We start from the raw sequence: 23,028 nt of genomic DNA on the forward strand, positions 1-23,028 counted from the left end.
ACAAAAAGCGGCCAACCTATCAGCGAGCATACACACACAAACCTGTGTTGCTACGTGTCATCAAGGCATGCAACCTCACTAGCATGTAATAAAATAGATGGCTTACTAACGCTCAACCTTGTTTTCTTCCTCATGTGGTAGGCTTCCCTAATCTCACGTGTCAAGAGGGACGGGTGCTTGTACAGGACATCACAATAGTGCAAGGAAGGAAAAGATAGCTTTGCAGCCACGGACATGGACAACGAGATTAGCAGAGTTATTAGATTCCAAGTTATTTGCATGCTAGTTCAAAGGTGTATTAATGCATCGCCCAATCAGCCCGATATACAGTTGACCGCACGACATTGGGATTTTATAAACTACCTCTTCTGGTCATGGCACATACTTTTTTACGTGCTAGACCCCACAGGTTATTTCAGATTCTTTTAGTTGCTTAGCCTTTTTTTTTCAAAATCACAGAAACCCTTTTAGGTCTCTTCTGTGCAGAAAAAACAACCCCTACGTTATATCTTTTCGCTACATTTTTAAGATTATGTGACTTCTACTGCGGTCTTCGTCTTTGCGCTGTTTACCTTTCAATATGAGCCACATGGGCTTGTGTTTCTTGCCTGCCACTGCTTGCTGGTCCAGTGTAGACGGGAGAGTGAAGGTCACGTGGTGGGCGTGGTAGCAAGTGCGAGAATGACGCTTGACGTTTGGAACGCTGAACAGAAGGTGAGAATTTGTTGAGCAACATAGTTGAAGGTAATCGCTTTTCCTAATTCTAAACACTGATATGCCAACTACTGAAGGCCAGCTACAAATTTCTAATGGTAACTAGGTGCCTAACAATAATAGTGGAAAGGCAACTATTAATCAGCTTACTAGTTAACATGACTCATCTCTTTTTCTAATGTACGCACTGGTGTCACAATGCCGCGCAAACCTTGTCTATATCTCAAAAAGCCTGTATTTAAAAATTATGGTTAGACTTCGCTGAAACTGTGCGCCGGAACTTCTAGCTGAGAATGTCAAGCTAGAAGGTTTATCGTTTGCGGGGGTTTAACGTCCCAAAGTGACTCAGGCTATGAGGGACGCCGTAGTGAAGGGCTCCGTAGATTTCGACCGCCTGCGGTTCTTTAACGTGGACTGGCACCGCACAGTACACGGGCCTCTAGAATTTCGCCTCCATCGAAATGCGACCGCCGCGGCCAGGATCGAGCCCGCGTCTTTCGGGTCAGCAGACAAGCCCAATAACCACTCAGCCACCGCGGCAACACTGAAGCTATAAGGTAATAGCGAGAACTTGTAATCTGTTCATGCCTAAGTAGCGCTCAAGTGTCAACTTCTCTATAAGTCGTTCTAATGCGTGAGCATTAAATTACCGCAAAAGCCGGCGTCTACCGTTCGCCGTCCGAGGCACGAAATTCGGAGGATGTTAGAATGCAGGTGTACGGAGTCACAACGCATGTATAGTCATGAATAGTAAAGCGTAACGCACCATGACCCCTCAAAGTCATGACTCGTAGTCTTAATCAACACTTACAATCATTACCATGACTCAGCACTTTACTTCTGCAACGTAGCGTGACTCAACACTTTACAAGTAATGTAAGGCAAGGTGCGTACAGTTGTCCAGCCTCTCTCCGGTCTTCCCAGTTTCTTGTGTGCGTCTTATTTTGACTAGCGTTATTTTACTTAACGCTATGCACCAACTGGCCAAACTACCTCATTTAGTAGCCTATAGTTGTACAAACGTTATGCATAGTCATGCCTCGTATTCATCATGACTGGATCATTCTGCAATATAGCATGACGCAGCACTTTAAAATTAATGTAACGTAAGGTGTATAGAGGTTATACATCGTATAAAGTCAAACCTCGAAGTCATAGCTGTGATCCATGATTCATAGTAATTCTGCAGCATAGCTTGACTGAGAACCATAATTCTTTCGCATGCTAACACGTGAGCAGTCTGAAGAGTCTCTGCCGAATATTTTTATATGAGCAGCGCTGCAATTCTTGGTCAAGCTTGAAAACAATCAATATAGTTTGAGTAGTTGTACAGGAGTTATAATAAAAGCAGATGCTTTAGAACGCGGAGATTTCGCAGAACGCTTTAAAGGGACCAACCACTTATCAAACCGTGCCACGAGATTATCGAGGAAATGAAGATCGTGTCCCATATCGCAAGAATTGAGGCCTGCAAACAGAGAAGGGAGGAATTATAATTTTACTTTGAAACTGAAAATTGGATAAAACCCACTTTGCGCTGAAACCCGCAATTATCAGCGTAGCACACCATGTGACCACATGTCGGTAAAGTATTGCTTCTTTGTTTTAAACGTACAAAGTTTTTTTTTTCCTTCAGGAGTGTTCGTCATGTTTTGTTACAGTTCAGACTCTCTAGTGCAGCCTTCAATGAAAAGCGACGCTTCGTACGCATCATCGATGTGCGCTTCTAGCTTTTGTAACTAGATGACGCCACAGTGTTTTGAATTTCTTTCATGGAGCGGAAAAGACGGAGCATTAAAACTTCCGTCAACGAGACGTACATCGATGTGCCGTAACAGCTTTGGGTAAATAAATTAAATGGACGCTAGTGTATACTAAGAATATGTTATTACTGTCTGGCGGGCGAGAGTTATGTTAGTTTATGGTGCAGCACTTTGCGGAGTGCAATCACCATCGCGCTCGCTATTCATGGTTTCCAGCATCGGGTTACATAAAATGGGCGCATGCACTCGTTTAAAAATTCTGCTTAAAAGTTTTCAGCAGTGTTGCCAAAAAAACTATTGCGGAATGCAAAATCTTAGACAGCAAGCTTTCCACTGAGCCGAAAAAAATTCCGTCCTGACAGCACCACCGTTTTCGGTCGCTAAATTTGCAGCGCAGCAATTTGTTGTTCGATACGCGTAAGATACCTAAATATGGTTTTCTTGCTCCCTGTACGAAGTACTCACATTTCAAAATATAATTTTCTCCAAGCAAACCATCTGTTCAACTTATATGTCAACTCAAATTACCAGCCATGCACAATGCACGGCAGAAAACTCAGAATATTTGTCTTTTTATGAGCCATTAACGGACGTCCCGAACACTTTGAGGTCGCAAAGTTTTCTGTTAACCCCCACAAATTCCCTTAGACAACTACAGTACCTCCAAGCCTTTGCATTGACACTACACGTATCTCGGAGCTAACAGTTTTTCACCTAGCTGTCGTTTGTTTTGCTGATAATTTGGCCAAGTGATAAGCAATTTGTTTTGCTGTGAGCATTCTCAGGTGCATTCCTTGCATATTAGTGAGCTCCATGAATGTTAATTACGCATAATTTTTTCCCCTGGGAGCAAATAAATTGCCAAAAGAATTCTGTACCCGAAAACCTTCATCAAATGTTTACTGCCGCAGCACTAGGCTGCAGTATGCTTTATAATCTGGACGCTTATCTGCCGACATCTAGGCGCCATAGCCTGAGCTACAAGTTTGTCTTTTGAAGGCAAGAACACGTCAAAAATAATATCGATAAGAATACCCCACAGAGTATTCCTTCAGGCGATGATCTGATATAGGTGGACCTTTTCCTCGATCGGCGTCTAAAAACAACCGATGTTTACAGGAACGGCGAGAACCTTGCTCTCAATCTGCTCACACGACCGAACTGTCCCGTTTCCCATGCATCGAAAACAACTGTTGGTCTTAATCGCCCCTGGCGCGGCTTTTATAAAGTACCGACCACAATCAATCACGCCGCCCGGCATTTATCGACTAATCTTCGCTCTTAATGCGACGGAAGGCGCGCCTTTCCTAATCACTTTATGAGGTCCACTGAGCCGCGTAAGCTCCTATGACCACGCTAGGCCTAACGGTGATCGGAGAGGACTCAATGAGGTCCATATATATATATATATATATATATATATATATATATATATATATATATGTATATATATATATATATATATATATATATCTTCAGATGCCGCCATTATTGGCCTTCAATAATGCTGGGTTGCTTGACTGCTAAAACTCCTTGAGGTAGCAGTAAGCCGCACGAAACATTCAAGTATATAAATTCCAAGCAGGCAAAACAAATAATAAGTCTTAGGGGAAGGGCCTCGGCTATGCGGACACCACCCGTTTGCCTCTACAGGCAATTAGCCATCGCCAGAGTAGATGGCGCCACTGGTGCGGTATTTAATAATGAAGCGGCGGCGTGTAAAATCCTAATCAACGCGCTCTTCCAACGGAACGGCCCGTCATGGCTTCTATTCCTCCTTTATTCGAGGCAATCAGTACGGACGCGTCCAGGCCTCCGATCGATCGTTAAAACAAAAGAGCAAATTACGGTATTAAACGACGAAAAATGCAACATCTAGCCGAAGATGATTTAGGTCTCATCTGAACAGTGGAAAGAACCGCAAAAAGGCGAATACGGTACGCGTGCACCCAGAAAAGACAAGAAATTAAAAAGCAACAAGTTCTGCTGGCGGAAGAAAAATTAGCACGGTGGGAAGTCACAAAGAAAAAGACAAGTTAAGTATATACGGCGACACACAAAAATGACACAAAAAAAGCAAGGGAGCACGGGCGTGTACGTTCTTCATTCCGTTCCCCTTTACACGATCGCGTGGGCCCAACTCGTCTAATCAGCGCGCCAGAAAACCAAGGCTCTTATCTCACCCGCAAATTATTTCGCGCTGCGGCTCGGCACTGGTATTAATTAATCTATCGGCGGCGTCACCACGAGAAGCGCTGGCCGCGAATGAGAGGGGGAAGTACCGACGATGCAGGCAGAAGAAAAAAGAAAAGTTTTTCTTCCCCGCGGTACCAAACGTGCCACGGAAAGAGAATGAAGACACGAGGTGTGAGTTATCGCAACAGCGAATGAGAAATAGATAACGCATGAGGCGGAAGCAAATGAAATGTTCCCAACTGGAGGACGTACGGCGCTCAGAATCAAGCCAGCTGAAAGGACCGGCTAAGCGAAAGAGAGAGAGAGATGGACAAAAATGAAAAAGGAAAGAGGAGAAGAGAAATAAACGAGTATTGGTGCCTAATGAGCGCTCAGAACTAAGTAACACCGCTGTAATGGCTGCCGCTGAAGCCGGCTGAAGCGCGCAGCTCCGCGACTGCCCTCAGAACCATTCCTTAATCAAAGCGCTCCTCCGACATCATGGTTCGAAGCCAAGCCCAGAAATCGGTTCCAGTCCGCTCCGTGCCGAATGCCGCGCGGTGTCCGAAACACAACGTCTCCGCCGCTATCCAAACCGGAGCTCGGGCTCCCTGACGTCTGATTGGCTTAGCGTGCCGCCGCGCTGACCAATGAGGTCAGTCCGCGCCTCGTCTTCCCGCGCGCTCGCGCGCCCGCCGGTTTCCGTTTCCTTCCGTTTCACCACTTTTCGCTTTGTACTTTTTCTCCGTTCTCTGCTTCGGAGCATCGCCTTTTCTTTTTTTCATGTCGCAGGCGTCGGGTGTGCGGCGACGAGCGCGGATCCGGGCGGCAGTTATTAGCTTCGAACCAAGGGTTACTCTTTCTCATTGCCGCCTCTTCCCTCTCCCGCAGCGCACTTTATTTGACCGCTCTTCTTCACGCCGTTCGGAGCTAATTCCCGAGTTTCGTGGGCTATCTTGCCCGGGACGATATATACATATATACGGACACTTTGTTATTTACCGCTCCGTGCGCGGCTGATTATCGCACCGTAATAAATTCTTACCCTCCCCCTTATCTCCTCAGCGGCCATTAGGAAGCTCTCTTCGCACCGAACGGCACGCTCTTCGCCGCGTTCAGAAACATCTCTTTTTGCGACGTGCTTCTGCCGCCAAGAGGGAGTAACTCGTTGCTGGAGGTATTTCTTATCACCTCCCGAAAGCGCCATGTTATTGCGCGAACAGATATATCTTTTGTTTCGCCGCCATTACTTCGTGTTCCGCTCGCTATTTTTCCTCCATAAAACAGTATTTGCTGTTGTCCTTACATTTATGTACCGTATTTTGTGTTATTTAATTATCGTTAGTGCACTTTTCATCTCTCGTTCAACACTTGCGAAGTGGACTGTGTCGTGTGTCGCGTTCTCCACCCTCTGTTCATGCACTAAGTCACGTTTTCGGCGTTACTTGCCTTATTTAGAGTCGACAGCACTTCCTTGGGACTATTCCAGCATTCTCGTCTCGCCTTGAAAAAGCGGTTTCCTACAGAATTCGCCCCGTATACATTTCCCTTTTTCTTTTCATGTGATACTACATAGGACAACAACTGTGCTGCTCATATTGGCCGTTTTCATTTCGTTTCTTTAATATTTCCATTTTACCCTCTGCAGCAGGTTTTCTTAAGCAACGAATCCACCTCCAGCAGTTCTTTGTATCGAATGAACATGCGCCATTGGGTCCTTGATGTGCGCCTGTTGAGTGTAGTTTTTGCTTCGTATCGGTTCAAGAGTATAAAAATCTAGTGACTTTTTCATGTAAGCTACTAAAAGTATCTACACAACATAAAGGAAATTTAGTTTCCTACGTCGTTCTGTGAAGCAATTCTTTTGATCTCTAACTAGAGGTTAGCAGAAACAATCCCAGAATTCGCAGCAAGAAGCACACGCATACGACTTCTACGCCTCCCTGCTATGCGGCCTTTGTTTCCCATTCGTTCTTCGCGCACATTTGTTTCTTTTGTCCATCATCCTTTCTCGCCTGACCCTTCTTTTCTAGTCGCCGCTGTTATCACTTTGGTGATTTAGGGGCGGCCGTTTCGCCACCTCCGCGGCACGCCGGCGCAGGTTTTGGCACCTCTGGGGGCCAGGCGCCCTTTTTCTTTATTCTTTTGTTCTTCTTTTCTCTCTGCCCAATGTGCCAACGCCGCAGCAGCGATAGGAAATTATTTATGGAGTGGTCGCTTAATTTGCCGCCCTTCCGTGCCTTTGATATATAGTTTCGCCAAACCCTTCGCTTCTCCTCCCCTCTTCCCCCCCCCCCCCCCCCCCGCGACTGGTTCGTGTTGTTCTTTTTTTTTTCCCTGAAGATGGCGAGATTAACAAAGGTGGCTGTACCGTGCTGTAAGTGCATGGTTCCCCGGCGAGTGACTTACTGTTTTGAGAAAGGGCTAATAAAAGTCCAGCGGCTGGCTGTAACGACCTCGTTATGGGCGAAAACACGAAGTGTTATTAGTGATCCCGCGGCAGGCACGAAATAGTTTTTTTTTTGTGTCTCTTCCTGTCTTTTTTAATGTGATTCAGTATTGGCGTTTTGCCTTTAAGACTGAATTGCTGAGTATCAGTGATCTTTTGATGATGTAAGCTTAAGCACAAAGCACCAGTGACATCTCGAAGTTCCGGCGTTAAGCATCTGATTTTATTTACTAAGCCCTTGGTTAATTTATTCAAATCTATAGGTACCGACCGCGCCGTACAAGCCAGAAACTTAAATTAGGCTCTTATAGAACGACGTCGGTCATCACGAACGTCAAGGGGCACCGCAACACTGATTCCTTGTAATTTCGCACTAGACCGTGTGCTTCTAGCGTATTGTTTCGCTTACGCGACACTTTAATGGGAATTTCTTTATTCAGCCTTACGACTTTATTGACCTATTTTACTAGCATTCAACCGCCGCTGTACATTCCTGGGGTACTTCAGCGCAAATTTCCATCGCGACTTGCAGGACAAAATGTGTAAATGAGAGCGGACTCGGGCCATTATTTGTATGACAGCGATGGTCTTTTCAAGCATGCGCTTTGTTTGCGGGAAGTGCTCGGTTCAAATCTCAGTACTACTGTGGTGCCAGCGGTTTTTAAGGCGAAAGCCTTTAATGGCTCATTGTTGTAGACCGAAGGTTGTCAGCAGAAGGTTGTCAGAAGAGGTGTCACGCTTCTTCTAGTCAGACCAGAAAAAGAAATGGCCTGGCTTAGCTTATGGTTAAGCCTAGGATGCGAAGCATAGTTCTGCGGTCTGGCGAGCCGCCCTCTCCCTGGCCGACATCTCGCTGCTCAACTGACTCAACGAGTGCGTCGCCTTTTGCGTGACGTCAGTATCTCTTAGCGGTAGGAGCGGGAGTTAGGCCGCCGGCGGAGGCTGCGCGTCCGCAAGCGAGCGCACGAGGCCCCAGCTTTCACAGCTGTTGTGACGTCATATACGTGGAGCGCCGATGAAGGTCAAGTGGTAGCTACGCGGCCGTGCGCGGCGCAGCAAGGAAGAGCTCGGTTGTGCGAGTAATATGCTTCGCATAAAAAATCTTTGTGCACGATGGGATTGGAACCACCATCTTTCCGTTCCGCAACCGAGCGTGATAATGGTTACGCTACTTCCTGCTTTTTTTCATGGTATTTATTTACATGGTTTTGTGCAAAAACGATATATACATAAGTGTGTGTGTATACACACACACACAAACAACTATTTACAGAGCCCCTAGATAGGCGCTAAAGGCACGAACACAATAGTAAACATATAACTAAAACGCCGGTAAGGATATACAGCGCATCAGGAGAGGAAACCATTCCGGTAAAAAGTCCAATTCTTTGTAAATGTCCGTTACCTGCAGCAACATTCGGCTGAAAGGAATTCTGGGCGAAACAACAGGTTCAACGTTGCGATCTTGCATGCACGTTTTCCGAAGGCTATGAAGTCCAATCAGAAGAATCATATCATAGGGGCTCGAGCCAGGTTGGGAAACAACAAAGTAGCGCACATTGAAGCAATTTAGGAGAAATCTTTCTGCAGCGTTTTGTGCAACACATCCCAAAACAAAATCGCGTCTTTGCAGTCTATAAAACAATGTTCAATTGTTTGAGGCACATTGCACAAGAGACAGTTTACAGAAGACACAAAAATGTTTTTCCTATCGAGCCACGCGTTGACAGATAGAGTTTCGGTGTGTAATTTATAGAAAAAAGTTTTGGTGCAAGGAGAAATTGGCATTATACGCACTCGATTTAAAACATCATGACCCATGAGCCCAAAGTAGACAGAACGCTACAGTGGGGGCGGGAAGAGCATCAATATCAAATCCCTGCAGAGATTTTTGCGCGAAACAGAATATAAGTACTCATTTGAAAACCGAACTGTCAAAAAACGCACGGAGGCATAAACTTCCTGCATAAAGCCTAGTAAACTGGGGCGTTCAGTAATATTGGAAGAAACTGCTAAGTTCGGGAGTAGAGTCATGAAGTTAACTTGCGAGAATGCTCTAATAATCGGTGGGAACAATCACGAAAAAAGAAGAAACGGGCAACCAACTGTCTCACATACAGGTGCTCTAGGCCCAGACCTCCTGCACAAACGGGCCTGAATAGGTTATTGCTCCGCATGTGCTCAAATTTGGAAGACCAAATAAACGTCGCAAATATACGATGGAAACGCTGTCTGTGATCTCTGGCGCACTGAAGGACCTAGAGTACGTAATAAATTCTTGTTGCCAGAAAGGTGTTGCAAGCCTGGGCTCGACCAAAAATTACGCTACTTCCTCCCAAGGCATATGTAGTTCTCCCTGTCTAGGACGCTGCAGAGTGTTTGCAGAAAGGCGTCGAATCAGACAGATGCCTCCCAAACGCCCTCCAATGTCTGAAGCATTTAATATTCGCAAAGAATTGTGTACTGAATTAACATCTTCACCACACATCAGTGACACAAGCAGCAACACCGCGCTAAAGACTTTCGCCTCACCGCACATTAGGTAAACAAAGTGCCCCCTCCTCCCTCAGTTTCTTAGTAAGATGGGGGTGCACAAAAAGTTATCGCTTCTGGCCATTGTTCTGGCGCCTTCTCTGGCTAAGTCTGAAGCCTTCAGGTTGCATGTGCGCCGAAGCTGTGTTGTTCACAATGTCCTGAACGAGGCGTCATTGGAACGGACGCGACTCTCCAAACTGTTACAGTTAGTGGAAAGTAATTAAACATGTAGAGGTGTATGAATAGCAGCTTTTCCAAAGCGAACCGACCTCCGCGATGACTCGGCTGCGGACCCGTAAGACTCGAGTTCGATCCTCGCCGCAGCGGTCGAATTTCCATGAAGACGAAATTCTAGGGGCTCGCGTACTGTGCAATGACACTGCACGTTATAGAACTCCAGGTGGTCGAAATTTCGTCATCGCTATCAACGCTGCTATGACGTTTCTTTTTGACGCTGTTCTCTGCCTGTCTCACAAGCTTCTCTTTTTTTAGTCTTGGTATGGAGATACTATTTTGGCTTCTCAGTCCTGTCCAAGTACTATAGCACACATGGTTCTGATACTTTCTTTCGTCCGGTCATTCTGTTCTCTTGCCTACTTACATGAAGAAAGTACTCTACCGCAAGCTTGTAGAGGGGCCCGTCTTCTCCGTAGTTCTTGTTCACCCCTCCTTGGTAGCCGTTGTCACCAAGTCAACAGCTTTCTGAAGAGTGGTACTGTTACTCATCCTGCTTTACTGAACGTGAACCCAGTGTGAAACGACGCCGAGAATGCTGTTATATCACTTTCCAGGAGTCCTAAATCAACTCCAGATGCAAGCCATCTCTTCTGAGTTAGCAGGCAACGCGGCCCACTAACACCTGAGCAGCCACAGTACGTAAGGACTCACTACTTTAATCCCGACACACGTTTCCTGGACACGTCGCACCTAAGATGTTAACCTGGCTGAGAAATTTAGGAAAATCAGGATGACCAAGTGCAACGAGACCGTTGCCGGTCGTTCCCTTACGCAGAATTCATTTCACTTAAGTTCATTGCGCGGAATATAAAAGTACTCTGAGTAGCGCTCCACAAAGGCGAACAATGCGTCTTTGGTGTCATCCAGGTGCGGTTCCTCAATTTTTTTTAATCCTTGGTTCAATTTGCATGCAACACTCTCTATACGTGTCGTCACAAGACACTCAGTCCTCTTTCCTTGTCTTCTAAAGGTCTGCAGAAAGTATACAATCGCAAAAAATGTGAACGAGCTGGTTTAAACGCTGGTAATCGTTTATAAACAGTACGGACGCATTTTGGATTTTGGTTCCGTATCTAGTAATGCTAAACTCTAAAACTTTCGGCATAATTACCTCTCTGGTACGGTTTGATAACTTATAATAAACTACGACATGTCTACACCCAAAGCTATTCAATTTTGAAACCTAACGTTACGAAGCCGGCTCGGCTGCTTCTTCAGGGATAACTGGGAGCTGTGGGTAGCTTCTTCAAGTGTACTTGAAGACGCTATCCACAGCCCCCAGTTACCCCGGAAGAAGCAGCTGAACCTGGTTTCGAAACGTTAACTTTCAAAATTCAGAAGTTTTCGTTGGAGACGTGTCATAGTTTATTATAACGCTAGGAATATGACGCGTGATGTGATTAGCAGTTTGCTACCCTTGCGAAAATGTTTTTAGAAATCTATTGGCTGTCTATAGACTTCTTTCTGCTAACTCTATAGTCTCTCTATAGACAAATCTGATATAGTAGTCTTTACGAATACAATGCTACGGAAAACCTATAGACAATCTATAGATTTATGGCCATAAATTTTAGAAGACTTTTGTCTATAGGCAGTCTATAGAATATGAATAGACAAAAAGAAATATCTATAGCAAGGCAATAGAGCATATAGGAAGTATATATACTATCTATAGACCATTTTTATAAATGTACGCCAATGCGTATTTCCCAGACGGTGCTTTTTAAAGTCGAAACTTGGCTTAGCGTCTGCTTGAAGCCGCTCAGCACAGAAAAAAATTGATAAAATTGCGTTAGACTGTCCACAAAATAGTTTCCCTTATAGATAAGACATCGCTTCACACACTGTTAAATGGAACGGCGCGCACTGCCTTCCTGGTCGCGCACAGTTGGTTTCACTCACTCGTTCTCACTTCACAAACCGTACAAACAAAATGTAGCTAGCAAAGCTGGAAGCAGCCCCTCAACTGTTTGCGCAATGGAAACCACAAATCCGCTTATATTCTTCGGTTTCTCCCTACCCGCCCGCGAAGGCGAGCACCCGTCAAGCATCTGAGCCAGGGATGACTTGGCGGCCGCTAATCCGCCGCAGATCATCGCCAAACAAACCGGATTAGGCCTATTAATTAGGGATTGTAATCCTCCCATCGGCACCAACAGACACACGCACACTCCCGAGCGCACGACATACGCGCGCTCCCTGCGAGCTGTACCTGTCCCGAGTCAATCTAAATCCCTCCCCATTCCCAAATCTGAGCCCCCTCCGTCTCGCACCGCCAACATCGCTCGCCATCAAACATGTATGTCCCCTCTGCACGGGCGCCATCTACTGGTGGGGTGCGTCGCCGCGTCACGAGTCAAAGCGCCCCCTAGCGTTGGATCCGTCTTCAAATGCAACGGGGTCGTCCGCTAACGCTTCATCTGCGCGCGTCCCTAAACCCTCGTCGGCTAACTGCGGAGGCGCGTTAGCTGCCGAAACTCATTCGATTCCCTTTTTAAGCCCGCTGCGGGAGTGAAAGAGAACACAACGCAAAACGAAAGCTTAGCGCGGAATAGCCTGACGCTCCTCCTCTCCCATTTCCCATGCTCATAGCGGTGGTCTCCCCGCAGTAACTAAGATAGATAAAGTAGTAAGGAACTAAGGAGAGAAATTTGTGAATCGCGATTCCTGGCGTTGCTGCGCTATGCGCGGCGACCCTACCTTTCCCCCAGGTCCTGTCAGTCTCCCTACTCTATCCCTCTCCCACTGTCGCCAGCGAGACCACGCGGCCACCATGCGCATCGCATCGGCTCTTCGAGGGCCGTGCACTGCCACGCGACTCCCCAAACGCAACGCCTGCGTGCCCCTTACCACTCCCTCCCTCTATTTGTAACCCCGCGATATCATTTTCCATTTTCGTTTTCATTTGGGTCTGGGTAAACCTCGGGCTTCCCTCTTCTGCCCGAACGTTTATTCCTGTCCTGTCGACTGCGCCAGCTCGGACACGAACGGGGCGCCCCCTTAACTTTGAGTGCAGAGTGACGGTGGGAGGACGATGGGGAGAGGGGAGGAGGGTGTCAGGGACAAATAATAAGGGATAAAAGAATGAACGGGAGGTTGCTGTGCGGGAAAAGGCGTGAAAGGGATGGCGGGGGATGTCACGTGTTTTCCTGCTCGCGCGCACCCTCCCGTCCTGTTCGGGAGATCCGCAAGCCCACTCCCCACACCACCGACAGACACGACGGGCACGCGCGGAGCCCTGGGGGTGGCTAACACGCATAGGGAAACCGCTGGGGCGGGAGAATGTCGAGAGGCCTGCAGAGGGGAGCGTATTGGGGAGGGCGTTGGGGAGTTGGGAATGGCATGGCGGCTGTCTAGCTCAAGCTATAGCTGGGCGCGTCGTGACGCGCTCTCATCCCGAATGCACCACGGCGAAAATGTGTCAGGGGCGATCATTTTCATTGCGGGGATCCCCCTGTCGCTGGGATGAGTTGCGCGTACACCAGCCTTCCTCATTTTTTTTTCTACCTGCGAGTTTACTTCTCTTCTCTCTATCAGAATACGATGATGACCCTTGGGCTCTTTTGCTGTCTCTTGCAGCTTTCATTTCCGTCCATAATCATAGATTCAGGGTGTCATTGCACTCATGCTTTCCGCTCCTAAAAGTTTTCAATTTTTCTTTTAAATATCGACAAGTACTCACACGCTGCTAACCAGTAATGCTTTTGCTTTAGTCATTCTTTTTGGTAGCACTTTTCTGTACCTACTTTCGCTGCATCTTATTCCACTTGTGGCTGTGTATGTGTTTCAATCATTCTTTGGGACTTCGTTTAGTGAAAAATATTATCAGTGGCACCTTTTCTTATGCTTCTTACTATTTCACCGAGTAGCTTAATGGTTTGCAAAAGGCATCCACATGACAGAACTAAAATTACTATTCTTTAACTGTCCATTGCTTGAAGCCCCGATTACGTAAAGAGAATTGGTCAGTAGTCGTTTAGTCATACTCAATTGGTGCAGTGGGTGACAACCAACTTCATTGTCTGTACCTTACACCTTCTTTGCCTTCTTTTGGTGAAGCACACCAGTTGCGATTCATTGTTTAAAGTGCGTGTCGTGGCAGCCGTATGTGTTGTTCGCATTATCCGAGAACTCTATCAGTTACAGTCTTTGCCAAAAGTAACCAGGCTGCACGGTTTGCTTCTAAGTCGTATATTAAGGCTATTATGCCAGCCCTCAAGCTCTAAATCTTTGTATGATAAGGAGAACCTCTGCCCTCCCCTTCAAAGAACTTTTTGATCTTTAAGGAGGCCGTGAAGGCTCTTCGATACAAATGAGAAGCAAACCATGCAGCCTGGTTACTTTTGGCAAAGACTGCACATACGAGAAGCAGATTGGTAATGCAGGAAAAGTCGATCTCTCTGTGATCTCTGTGAACATTTCTGAACGTCACAGTAGGTTGTGGAGGTGACGTTATGTATCTAGAAACCTACTGTGTTTGGTAAATATATATGCTGGGGGATGCCCCGCTCATGACACTGCTGTTCCTATTTATAAATAAATTTATGTTGAAAATAGTAGTTCAATGTTAACACGCATAGTACGACTAGTCCACACAAACCATTATTTCGCGATTTAATGTGAGCACTTTTCAGGCAACGAGTGGGTTTAGTGGGAGAATAATAATAATTGGTTATTGAGGAAAAGAACTGGCGCAGAATCTGTCTCACATATCTCGGTGGACACCTGAACCGCCCCGTAAGGGAATGGAAGGGAGGTGGGAGCGAAAGAGGAAAAAAAGAAAATACACACGTCCAAATCTGTAAATGCTTGCACAAAGCAATAGTGCCTCCTATCCTTTATGTGTTGTAAGTTCACTGGTGCACTGCAGCAATGCTCAACCGCAGTTTCATTGACCTGAGAATGATCATTTATGTAGAGCTCATGAGCTGTTCGGGACAATTGGAAAGAAATCTTTCTGCCACTATCATAACAAGCAGTGCACCTGGACGGAGAGACGATAACGATATGGGCCACTTTAAACTGTTGAATGCCGACTCGCTGTGGACAACTCTAAACTCTCATCGATCCCAAGCCAATGCCAAGGGGCACACAATTACACGATCGATATATATACCTGCATAAAATATTTTATAAGGGTGGAGTATTCTAGCCAGCTGTGAAGCTAAAATTAGCTGAAGGCAACGTTTGGTGTGCCGACAGAGTGTTACAGCTCTCAAAATTGAAAACCTTTGGATGAAAGTGTGCGCGAAACCGTATCTTTAAGTGAATAATTTATACGTTCGTTCCTCGGTATGTAGAAATCGATGATGGAGGGGAAAAAATGCACTTCCCTAAAAAGAAAACAAAGGAAAAACGACATTAAGACGGAAGAGCCAGGAAACCACCGAAAATTAAGGAACAACGGGATAAAAAAAGATATATGAAGTTTGTTTAACTCCAAGGGTTAGCGGAATCCAAAAAGCTCTAATGGCTCTTTGATTCGTCAGTGTTTTCCCCTTCCTTCCTCGCACATATTCAACTTCCGTAGCGGAAATGCCTCTCTCGCGCACCCATCGAGTAGGCTGTTCCTTTGTTTGACCCTGCGGCATTCCTTAATCTGGCCACGCAGTGCGACCCGCGCTCGGGCTGCCACCCCGCGGAAATATAGTGGAAGATGATCGCAACCCAAACGAAGTTTGGCCACTAATAACTCGCCATACTCATCCGCATGCAAGTATGCGCGGGTTCGGGCTTTCGGCCATGCTTGTTGGCGTCCGACTGAAGTACGCTGTGACAAGCACAATCAGGGGACTCTATTCCAGTGTCGGGAGGGAGGGAGTAAACGGGAAGCAGAAATTCATGGAGGAGCAGAAGGCAGGGAAGAGCCCAGCGTCTTTCTAAATGCGTGCAGCGCTGCGCACGACAACTGCCCCACCGGTGGGTTGCATGCGGAAGTTTTTGGAAGTAAATACGCTACAGAAGTGACTGCTCATTCCTTTCTTAGTTAACTTTATAGTGAAGAACCTCGAAAAGCAAATCTCGTAAGACTGAATGGTGTTCGTTTGAGTATGCAGCTTCAAACGGCCTTTCTGAATGTACCGTTCCCAGTCACACATCCTTACATACCAGTGCATGGAACTAAGCTGGGAGAACTTGGCTAGGCGGGGACAGAGTTTAAGAGAAAAAGAAGGAAAGAGGAAAGCAGGGAAAGAAATCAGGACGATGCCAAAAGGGGAAAAGGACGAGAGGGTCTGCAAAGAGACGACGCGGGATCTGCGGGTCGATCCAGAGAGCGCCCGCCAGAGGACATCGCTGATATGGCGGCAGCGGCTAATGGAAACGGCTCGAATGAATTTGCGAGTTTAATTAAGCAATCCCACGCTTCCCTTCTCTGCCTCCCGTCTCCAACCCACAGCCGGGCAGTGGGGAACACGCAAAGATGGCCCTCCCCCTCGCGATCCTGCGCCGTCACTCCCACTTAACGTGGCGTTGAGGAGAGACGCGCCGAGACCAGCCGCGCACGATGGGGGCGGTTCCTGTCAGATTCATGGCTTGTCCGGCGTGGTCGGATTCTTCTATGGTCATGGAGGAGGTGGCGGTTCTGTGTTCTGTCGTCATGACCGTCGGCGCAGTGAGAGATTAATTTAATGTTCACCAGTGTGCCGCCGTATAGACCATTTCGGAAGGTACTTGAGGTGACCCGCTTAGGGGCCAAATCACTTTGCAGAGAACAACAATTACTCAGTCGTGAACTGTGATCATGCCATATACCCAGCAATTCTGGACAAAAGCATTTTTGAGCGAGACACAGTACATGAACACAATTTTTTCATATAACGCAAGATTTCAGAAGAATCAGTTTATTTTAATTAAAAAAAATAAAGTGGACAAATTTACACAGAAGGAGGTCCCGTAGTCAGTTACGGCCCTGGGACCACTTATGTAATTAAGTAAAACAGTACTAATGAATGAAAACACAGCAACTGCAATAAAAACTCAATGAACTTGTGCAGTTCTCGCTATCGGCACTGGTACAGTTCCCTTCCTCCCGAACAAAAGATGAGTGCAAATAAACATAGTTTTACACAAATAGTACATAGCTGAAGAATTTATACAGTACAAAACAAGAAACAAGAGAGCCGCCGCGGTGGCTCAGTGGCTATGGTGCCCGGCTGCTGGCTCGAAAGACGCGGGTTCGATCCCGGCCGCGGCGGCTGAATTTCTTTGGAGGAGAAATTCTAGAGGCCCGTGTACTGTGCGATGTCAGTGCACGTTAAAGAACCCCAGGTGGTCGAAATTTCCGGAGCCCTCCACTGCGGCGTCTCTCATAGCCTTAATCGCTTTGGGACGTTAAACCCCATAAACCAAACCAAACAAGAAACAAGAGGAGTGGAAATAGATAAATTTGCACTTGGAACATATAATGCACAGTGCATAAATATCTCATCGCTCCTGTTCGCTATAACAATCAATATATATGGGCAGAACGCCCGACGGCAATCTTGTAGTTTTTTTCCTATTGAAGTTGTTGCTATCGTCAAAAGCGTTCCGCATTTTTTTTCTACGAAAGTATTAACTTTTCGATGCAATCGATGAAAACAATTTAAAAGAAAAATCTTACTGCGCATCGGAAGAATCGACCATTACCTTCATCATTTCCTTATTAAAAATAGCAATTTTTTTGAGGTCCACCGATTATTTGTGGTGTGCACCTTTGTGGACATTGCTGCTTGTGTATACCTGTTTGCGTGAAGAAATATGTCCGCAGTGCCTCGAGGGTAAAATGACTTATAGTTTGTCTCCAAGTTTCTAAGGCTAACTACGTGCTTCTCAATAACAACTCATCAAATCAAATCAAATCAAATCAATTTATTTAGCATTTCTTTCAATACAGAAATAAATGCAAGGATAAGAACAAAAAGCTGCTTCTCGAGCAGCTTGACAACGGTTCTTACCCCTTGTTTTCTCTTGGCAACGGATAACAGCAGAAATAATACAAAGCTGCGATTAAAATTGTACGAAGATAAGAGCATGTAGTATACATAGAAACTGTAAACACAAACATTGTTAACAGTAGCGCTGGTAATGCATGAAAAGCTAAGCAAATTTTCTGACAGCTCTTGTGCGGTTTTCCCACAACAGTTTTTTGCAGTTTGCTTGGTTTCTTGGCTGTTTTGCTGTTTTCCGAGTAACCCTGAGTTGTTCACGTTAGGAAGAGTCAAGGTCAACGTGAAGTTCACTTTTTAGCCTTGGTATCAGAAACTTCAAAATATTTTCTTGATGCAACTAAAGCCTCGTCCAGGAGGCGCTTAAAGGCGCACTGAAAAGGAATCTGAACTCGTCTTTTTGCCGCGGGAACTCAATCTGCACGTTCCGAGCATTCTTAGAAACTGCGACTTATTGCCCTGTGTGGCCGATTTCCCTAATTAAATCAAATTAACGTCCGGCTCCCGCCTTTTTTTTTTTAATTCTCCCTCGTACGGTGGGCGGAGTCGACCAACGCGTGGAGTGCCCTTCAGCCAGCTCCGTGGAGGCTTTGCTTTCGCTTCATTTTGTTTTTTAGGTTTCCGTGAATAAATAGTTTCATTTGCAGATAATATAACCGCAAAATAAGCCCGCAGAAATAAAAATACGCGCGGACTATTTGCTTCTACGGAGTACTACGTATTACTCCGCCGATGGCAGAGCGGCAAGCCGCCACGGGACTGGGTGAAAGGCACTCCCCGCGTTGGTCAACTCCGCCCACCGTACGAGGGAGAATTCAAAAAAAAAAAAAAGGCGGGAGCCGGACGTTAATTCGATTTAATTAGTGAAATCGGCCACACGGGGCAATAAATCGAAGTTTCTAAGAATGCTCGGAACGTGTAGATTGAGTTCCCGCGGCAAAAAGACGAGTTCAGGTTCCTCTTCAGTGTACCTTTAAGTCCAGTGTTAACTTCATGACGAAAAAACCGAACTAGGTCAACTCTACACGGCGTGATGTAAATAAGCTGATTTTCTGCCTGCTCCTACATATGGACACAAGAGGGAACGCGTGATGATGATGATGATGACCTCAGGCTTAATACGTGATCGCAGCTGTAAGGCATGTTTCTGAGGGCGACCGTGTCTTCTGCGCTGTAAAATCTGTAGCAATGTGAACTAATTCCTTGTTATTGCTGTCTCAGGTTTTAAGCTTACCTTCAAATTTATTTATCGTACACGTTCTGGCTATGAAAGAAAATGGGCTCTCAGTATGAGCTTACAAGCAGTGGTCAACTTTTGAACGCGTGAAACCCTTTTTTATTATTCCATCTTTCCTTTCAGCTGCCTTAATATAGCTGTCCACATGTTTGTTGAAATCATAGTGGTCCTTTTGTGTCCGTCCACACTACCGTGTACTGTTATTTTCACTTTCTAACAGACTCCACCTACTGCTACAGCCTCGTGCAGTAAAATCGTCTCATACTTTAATTTACCGTGAATAATTTATTTTGCTACAACACTAGTTTCCCATCCAAATCAGTCAGCTAGCGCAGTTTCTTTTTACTTCATTATTATTCCCTCTGCCGGTAGCAGTAACCCAATACTCAACACGGGTGTTCGTGTAAGAAATATTGTATATAAGTTGCTGACAGGTTTATGTTATCGACTGTTCCGTTGCTCTAGCCGCTAAGCAGATGGCTGCGAACTAAACCTGGCCCTAATTTGTGACAAGTTGTGACAAACTGTCTTTGACGCTCGGCGGCTGCCCCAGGATACGTAGGTAGTTGCTCTATGTGTCCAGAGAGAGAGAGAGTGATCTGCACTGCAAGGTCCACGGACCTGCCTATGCGGAACATTAAAGCAGGAATGCATTTAACGGCTTCACTTTTACCTCTGCTTGTCCGCAGATATTTATCCGTCCGTGAGCATTTAGCCTACTGGAGAAAATACGACGAAATAAAACGTGCGCGGAAAAGTAGACGTTGCAGTGGGATTCGAACCCACGTTTCATTCTGCTGTGTGATGCCAACGCCCACTTAAGAACCCCACGTGTTCCAAATTAATCCGAAGCCCTCTATAACGGCGTCCCTCAAAGCCCCAGTCACTTCGGGACATTGGAACCCCTCAACGCCCAATCAGGTCTGCCGCTTATTGTGTATTACTGTTCTCGGGTCGTAAAAGAGAAAAACTGCACTGTTCTTTCAGACTAAAACAGCATAAACCCGAAAATAATGCCTTTATATTCAGAAAATGACACCCTTGTCGTTCTGAACACATCCTGGAACTACCGCATCAATGCGGCCTGACAGGTTCGCAGCTCGGCCGTGTTTAACGTGTCTTAATCAGCCAGAGCCCCGAAGGATGCCGCTCCATTACGTTAATAAATAGGCGTGCAGACGACAGCGCACACCTCCCGCCGTCTGCGCTGGGGGAAAAAGCAGACGATCGGAACCATTCATCGCGGGCACCCAGCTATCGTCTGTGCGGCAAATCAGGCGTCTGCGCACGCTCGCCGAACGTAGTGTTGCAAACGCAGGAAAGCGGCTTGCGTGCCCAACTACATATTGATGTAGACAAACGAAAAATTAAAAAGTAAACACGAAAACACGCCGGGTTTACGAATCAGGTGAGAATGACGCTTCCTGAGAGTTTCGTTTTTTTTTTGCCCAGCTCACACGTACTCTCGAACGCCTCCATTGGTCACGTGATGGATGTATGTGTGGAACCCGGCTGCGTGCTTTATCTGCACGCTGTTTTCTGGCCTCCCTCGTGCGCGTTTCGTGCGCGGTGCGCTCGCGCGCTCGTTTCAATTAAGGCCGCGTGACGTCTTCATCACCCGCCAGGTGGTGGTACTCACGCCGCGGCGGCGGATGGGAGAAGGAACGCCCTCTAGAGGCCGGCGTGGTTCGCAAACGGCGTTAACACACGGTTTGGCAGGAACTCAGTTCAGTGTGCACTGGCGCTATTTGCCTAACAGTTGGGTGCAGTATAGTGCCTCGAGATTTTCAAGCGAAAGAAGTCGTGGACTGAACTTTGGACTTGAAATATCCGAATATAATGCGGTGAGGATGAGTAAAGGTAGATTACCGCGTTTCCACTCGGCAATAAAATCCTCACGTTCTTACTTCAATTCTTTTGAAGAGCGTTTCTGATCACGAACAATCGAAGATCCCAAGTCTACCTTCATATGTAGCAGCTACAATTCACCGCCTGGATTGCACACTGAATATCTTGGTAGCAAAAGATATAGCACACTTACGAACCAGTGTTTTTCTCTTTCCTTGATATTTGTTCCGCTTATTCGTATCGATAAACTCCAGGATAGGTTGCTGCTAAAGGTTTGCTCACAGCCACGACGCGGTCCTGTCAGCTTCCATACAGGTATTGCAGGATACGTAGGTATTTGCTCTATGTTCCCAGAGAGAGAGAGAAAGAGATCTGCATTGTAATGTCCATGGACCTGCCTATGTGGAGCATAAAAGCGGGAATGCATTTAACGGCTTCACTTTTACCTCTGCTTGTCCGCAGATATTTATCCGTCCGTGAGCCTTTCACCTACTGGGGAGAATACGACGAAATAAAACGTGCGCAGAAAAGCAGACGTTTCAGTGGGATTCGAACACACGTTTCATAGGTCTGAGTCAGTGGGGTTATTCAGAGCAGTGGATCGGGAACATTTGGGTATAATAGTAAGCGAGAAATACCTTAGCAATCTAGAGTTTCCTGACGACACATCTTTAGCTAAGTAACTCAAGGTTCAAATTGCAAAGCAAAGACTGTGTCTGAAGATCAATATAATGATATCTGAAGTAATAGTTAACCATGTTGGAAGGGGACAGCACTTCACTATATAGGCGCGAAGCATTGCAAGCGTGAAGGGAAGACATCTACATAGAGCACATAGTGAGTGGAGATCAGGAAGCACGAGAGCAAAATAACGAAACTACGAGAATATCTGAATGGACTGGAGTACGTTTCGCGTGCGCTCTCTCAACTGAGGAAAGTATTCATAATAATTATAGCCTACCGGTACTAACATGAGAGTCAGAAATGTGGACGCTAATGAAGGGGGTTGAACTTAAATTGAGGACCGCGCCGCGTCTTTTTTAAGCTCACATTTTCATCTATGAGCCCACTTGATCGGAATTGCCCAACAATAACTTCCGCTGATATTCACTACAGTCTTTTGCAGCTCCCTGCGATACATCTTGAAGCGCTTGTGTTGTTTTATATTATTTGTCTGTTGTCCTGAGTGCGCTAATTTTTCCATGATGACTTAAACATATTTTGGCAAACAAATATTGAACCGCTTGTCTTCGCATTAAGTTTACTCCAAATCACTCGATGGAAAAACCTAGCTGGAAAAGTCAGCTGGCGTTATACGTGCCAATAGATAGTTCAAAGAACAATTGCGGCTTCTAGAGGGGCCTATGTTGCAGCGGAACGCTACAAGTAGCCCGTTGAGCCGACACGTACTGGTCTAACACACGCTTCAAGATGCGGTCACAGGACTGCTTGTAACTGACCAGCAGAAAGAGCAATAGGGTCCGGGACGGGAGTCTGGAGGGGGTCACCACAACACACTTACAAGAACGTTTGCGCTAACGGTCGCGCCGCACGCGTTCACTTCGGACTCCTTGCAAGTGTAAAAAGAACCCACTCAACCCTCGAAACATGTAAAGAGAGAAACACCAAACCCTTAACAGCAAGTTCTGCTCGCTTCGTACTTTTCTTCTTGGTCCCGGCTATCCCCGCATCCATTCCACCCCGACCAGAAAATGAAGCTGTTTTGGAGCTAATGGAGCGGTCAGCCCGGTTTTGAAGGCTGCCTCAAAATCCTCCCCGGCAGCACAGCAAACAGGCTATTCCCCCTTTTTTTTCTGTTCATTTTACCTCCATTTATCTCTTTTTTTTATTACTTACTTTTGGTGGAGATAGCGTGCTTGACGTTCATGTCCGCGACGGTTGCGGAAACAAAGTTGCCTCCAAAGCAAGCCACAAATCAAACAACCACTTGAGGCCACCTGAACGAAGAGCGTCAAAAACAGACCGCACGTTCCCACGACTGTTGGCCGCGGGGCTCCCGCAAAAAAAAAATACAATAAAACGGATACAGAAACGCCCCTCACTTGCGAAAACGGGGCAGCTATAGGTTTTTCTTTTGTTCGCGTCGCTTTCCAGAAACAACGTCCGCCTGCTTCAGGGCTG

This window comes from Amblyomma mixtum, chromosome 4 (assembly GCF_055824585.1).
Source record: "Amblyomma mixtum isolate Tamu chromosome 4, ASM5582458v1, whole genome shotgun sequence".
Taxonomy (NCBI): domain Eukaryota; kingdom Metazoa; phylum Arthropoda; class Arachnida; order Ixodida; family Ixodidae; genus Amblyomma; species Amblyomma mixtum.